The sequence below is a fragment of the Palaemon carinicauda genome, chromosome 33 (assembly GCF_036898095.1).
Source record: "Palaemon carinicauda isolate YSFRI2023 chromosome 33, ASM3689809v2, whole genome shotgun sequence".
Taxonomy (NCBI): Eukaryota; Metazoa; Arthropoda; class Malacostraca; order Decapoda; family Palaemonidae; genus Palaemon; species Palaemon carinicauda.
Genome location: NC_090757.1, coordinates 25,771,713 through 25,775,883, shown reverse-complemented (window position 1 = coordinate 25,775,883; position 4,171 = coordinate 25,771,713).

Genomic DNA, 4,171 nt, shown 5'->3' with positions numbered 1-4,171 from the left:
TTCAAAGTTGCAGCAAATATTTTTATGTTGAATAGGCTGACAGAAGTCTTTATGGCTTATATATGACATCTGTTTTGACGTTGTTACTGTTTGTAGAATGATTTATTGATAATTTGTTCTCATCATTTATTTATTTCCTTGTTTCCTTTCCTTATTGGGCTATTTTTCCCTGTTGGAGCCCTTGGGCTTATAGCATCTTGGTTTTCCAATGAGGATTGTAGATTGGCTAGTAATAATAATAATAATAATAATAATAATAATAATAATAAAAATAATAATAATTAGTAGGAGGAAAATGGCCACTGAACAATTACAGAGCAGTACTTAAGCCCTTGAGTGAAGAAGAATAGTTTGGTAATCTCAGTGTTGTCAGGTTCATGAGGACAGAGGAGAATGTGTAAGTAACAGGTCAGACTATATTTTGGTGTATGTGTAGGCAAAGGGAAAGTGAACCGTAACAAGAGAGAAAAATCCAATGTAGCACTGTCTGGTCAGTCAAAGAACCCCCATAACTCTCTAGAAATAGTATCTCAACGGGTGGCTGGTGACCTGGCCAACCTACTACCTGAAGCGACTATATTCAATCACGACCTTCATAAACTTGTGAAATCAAAATAAAAATTCGCACATACAACGGAATACCGTAAAATAGTATTTCACCCAACATAGTTTAAGTTCTCTCATTCTACTTTCCCTTTCCTTCCCTGAATATCTCGGTGCCTCCATTGCATATTCATTTGCATTCCTGTACTTCTTTCAAACTGCTCCCCCACTACAGGTTCAACTGGCCCCAAAAATTCCCACCACACAACTGACTTCAAAATTCCATTTGGAGTTAATCCTTGTTCGTCCTTCCGAAGAGTTATTTCTTCCACGGAATACATTTCATCTTACAAGTTCCATTAGATGCAAACATGTAACGGAGTAATAGATAAACGTGAAAATATAATTATGCATTAACATTAAAATCTGAATCACCATAGTGAAAAAAAAATCACTTACAAACCGAGATATTGAGTTCGCCTTGATTTCTTAAAAACACTAAGAAATACCTATCCATTATCTTTGTAATTTTTTAGCCAACACCGTAACTTCAAATTACACGAGTTTGAAGCCTGTGAGGAATTTTGCTTGCGTTAAGTGGAATGCTCTATATTAATCTCTTTCTTACGGTTTCAAAGTTTTAGAAAATAACGTATTCAAAACGGTAATAATGCTACAATTCCAACAGAACATTCAACACTCGATATATTTATCCTTTTTGACACTACACAGCGCCACCTATAAAAAATCTCTCTCTCTCTCTCTCTCTCTCTCTCTCTCTCTCTCTCTCTCTCTCTCTCTCTCTCTCTCTCTCTCTCTCTCTCTCTCTAATATATATATATATAGATATATATATATATATATATATATATATATATATATATATATATATATATATATATATATATATATATATATATATACACATATATATTTACATACACACGCATATATATATACATACACAAACATAATAATAATAATATATATATATATATATATATATATATATATATATATATATATATATATATATATATATATTAAAGTTTACCCTAACACTGGTGTTACCCATGAAAGGAAAGATAAGTCACCGACAAATTCACATTCAATCTGGTGAATCAGGGATAACTTTTTACTACAGTAAAATTTCACTAATTTAGTCGCCTAATAGTGAGAAATGAATATATCAGAGGTAAACAAAAAAGGTATTACAGAAGCTTTAAAAAAAGGGGCAGGAAGCAAGGCTGAGATGGTATGGACATGTGATGAGACGGGATGAGGAGTATGTTGGCCAAAGAGTGATGGAGACGTAGGTTCCGGGAAGGCAATAGAGATGAAGACCAAAGAAGAGGTATATGCGAGGCTGCATCAGGGATGCTATGCGGGAAAAGAATGTAGATGATACCATGATATAGACAGATTGAACTGAAGATGATTCACCAAAATCAGCGACCCCAAATAAATGGACTAATAATGCTGTACAGAAGAAGATACACCAAAACATCAGGTCTGCCAGCACCACATCCAACTCCACATACACACTGCGCTATTCCCCTTGATCTTACATGCTACTCTGGCTTCCCTGATATTTATTCCATCTGCGACCAAGCTGTGGAATATTCCTAATCGGGTAGTTGAATCGGTAGAAATTCAAAAGTTTAAACTTCCAGAACAGGGTAACATTAAGTCGTCTTTTTATAGTTTAGATATGAAAGATCTATTTTAATGTTGTTACTGTTCTCAAAATATTTTATTTTAATTGTTCATTATTTGGGCTTATAGCATCCTGCTTTTCCAAATAGAGTTGTGGCTTAGTTTGTAATAATAATAAAAACAACAATAATAATTTCCTTTCCAAGAGCTGTCAATCTACTTATTCATCCATTTCTAAGTCTTCCTATTAGCGTATATTCATTAAAAAGGGTTATAGAATAAACAGAACAATGGAAATACACCACTATATTTTTATGAAAATTCTACAAACCTTGTCTGCATAGAATATAATATGCGTTACTGCAATGGTGAATGTTCTTTATTTCATATCAAACTGCGTTGGGTATAAGGAATGATTTTTGGAGTCTTTATGAAGGTTTTCGCCAAAATTAGGCTTCTTCCACAGTTAAAACTTGTATTCCTATCCCAAAACATTTCATAAACTTACACGCATATTGTCTTTCTATACAGGAAAGAGAAAAAATGTTACTTGAGAAAGGGGCATGTGAAAAGAGAGAGAGAGAGAGAGAGAGAGAGAGAGAGAGAGAGAGAGAGAGAGAGAGAGAGAGAGAGAGAGAGAGAGAGATCCCCCACGTGCCTCCTCCCGACAATTAAAGTCTTGAATACCCGGCTCTTACAGAGGATGTCTGTTGAAACTTCGCTGACATCTGGCCATTAGATTGGGGGCAAAGGCCATTTTCATCACCAAGTCAATTATTCTGATCCCGGTCTATTAAATATCGGTCGTTAGGAAGGGAAAGAGAGATTTTCTAAAGGATGCCGAAGCAAAGAACTAATTTTTCGTTCATCCCTCAATTAATCATCAAAAATAGTTTATCGTGGTTTCATACAGTTTGTGGTCTGCATCGATTTGGTTTGAACGTTTAGAGTTCTTATGATCTTGTTTAACTTATTCTTGAACTCGTTTTCCGCGATACTGTTTACCACATCCGCTGGAAGTCTGTTTCATGTATTTGCTTTTTTGTATGTTTGATAGCTGGTTCGGGGAGGCTCGTTGATTCTTCCCTAGTGAATACGATTGTGAAATATGAATTCATCAGTTAGGCTTCTTCCAAATAATCTTTTATAAGTTTACCCTCACAGTCTCTTAACAGGCTAATGTTGTCTTTGATTGGTTTTCTACTGTTTACATATAAAAAAATATCATTTTCTAAAGGTCAAGCCATTCATTTCTCCTCATTGATCTTGGCATTTCTAACAAGCTTATCTATATTTCTGCTTAAGTTTTAGCTCTCGGAAATTTCACGAATTGAAGGCTGTGGACCCATTTATTTAGGTTTCCTGTCTCTGCTTCTTACTGCACTGGCTATTTCCCGGTTGAAACATTTGGGTTGAGTTCCACTTGGTAAAATTTTTCTATGCGATACACATTTCGCCGTTTTTTCTTTATATATTTCTGCAAAGGAGTCCCATTGTGTATCTACGTTCCCCATTTCATCGTACTCTAAATTCTTGGTGTATTCTTTCAGTTGTATCCAGTTACCCGTCTGCAGTCTAGCTTTTTTATGATATTCCTTTATTTTAGATGAAGAATATTTACCTGGAACCTAACTATTTTGGAGAGAGAGAGAGAGAGAGAGAGAGAGAGAGAGAGAGAGAGAGAGAGAGAGAGAGAGAGAGAGAGAGAGAGAGAGAGAGAGAGAGAATACATAAATATCCGGTAAACTTAATGGTAGCATATTCAAATCTGTGTTTTTTGGAGAACGGAAAAATTATCAATGGATCAATGTTTTCAATTCTTTTTTAATTCTGTTAAATGCTGGAGGAACATTGTGAATTTCGCCTTGACTTTATGAATAGAAAATAAGTTATGGATTAAATTATATAACTCGAGCATGTACGTACGAAATGATTGAATCATAAATTCTCCATGTCTTGAGAAACGTCAAAA